The sequence below is a fragment of the Arachis duranensis genome, chromosome 6 (assembly GCF_000817695.3).
Source record: "Arachis duranensis cultivar V14167 chromosome 6, aradu.V14167.gnm2.J7QH, whole genome shotgun sequence".
NCBI lineage: Eukaryota > Viridiplantae > Streptophyta > Magnoliopsida > Fabales > Fabaceae > Arachis > Arachis duranensis.
Window position 1 is genome coordinate 7,338,958 of NC_029777.3, and position 1,280 is coordinate 7,340,237.

A 1,280-nucleotide genomic window follows, 5' to 3' on the forward strand; every position below is an offset into this window, starting at 1 on the left:
TTTATACAGAATATTAAAATAATTAGGTTTTCATTATTATATATGTATAATCCTAAAGTAAGATGAGAACAACAAAGAGTTCCAAGTGACCCACTTACACACGTTAGTTCGTTACCACTATTTTGCGGCCATCCAATAGAAAGTAGAAGCGATTATCTTTTTCATGCTTTTACAGGTTTGTTTTTTCATAACTTCAATCTAAATATCGATATTGAATTATTGATACAATATAATGATATATAGTTGAAATATTATTTTTATTGCAAACGTATAAAGGAGTTTAATTTTGCTATCATTATTTTTTCTTACTTTCTTTCTAAACATACGTCTTTTGTACATATAATGTTTTTTGTTTTTATTAAAAATTACATTAAAACTAAAAGCTTTCTAAGTTTATCAACAAAATGCAATTTAATAAACATAAAATACCAGACAAGACGCAAATTTCTTTAATCAGAATGTACAACTGTCGAGTCATATGCATGATGAATAAGGTCAACGAATACGTTAGCTGCTTATTGCGAGGTAGGAGTATTTAACAGTGCAAGCTATCCAATCATTCGTTCTCTATCCAATCATTCGTTCATTTGGCTAAAAAATTTATATATGATAATAGAAGGGATAAATATGATTTTAGTTTTAACATATGAGCTGAAAATTTATTTTGTTTTTCATATTTTTTTCGTTTTAAAATAATTTTCAAAGTTTCAGTTTATTTTAAAATTGTCCTTTTTACTAATTATATTTTTTTATTACTAAATTATTATTTATTAAAAAAATTATAACTTCTTCTTCTTCTTTCCGCCGTCGCACCCACTGCCGCCCGCCGCTTCTTCTTCTTCTTCTTCTTTTTACTGCCAACCCCACCGCCGCATCGCTATCCGCCGCCCGTCGCTTCTTCTTCTTCTTCTTTTGTGAATTTTGTGAATTGGATTTTGTAAAATTTTTGGATTTTTTGTGAAATTTGTTGTGAAATATTGTTGTTGATTAAATTTGAATTTGGAATATTGTTGTTGCTGGGTTCTTGATGATGATGATGATTTTCTGAGTTGAATTTTTGTTTGTCTGAGTTTGAGTTCTGGATCTGAGTTCTGGGTTCTGATGAGGATGACAATGATGATGTTGATTTTCTGAGTTTTGGTTAGTGTGATGCAGATGGTGATGGAGTGGCAGTGGGTGTGGGGTGGTGTTGGTGGTTTGGTTCTGAGTTCTTATAATTCCATTATGATGATGATGATGATGATGGTGCTTATGCTTCTGTTTCTGTTAGTGTTTTGCAT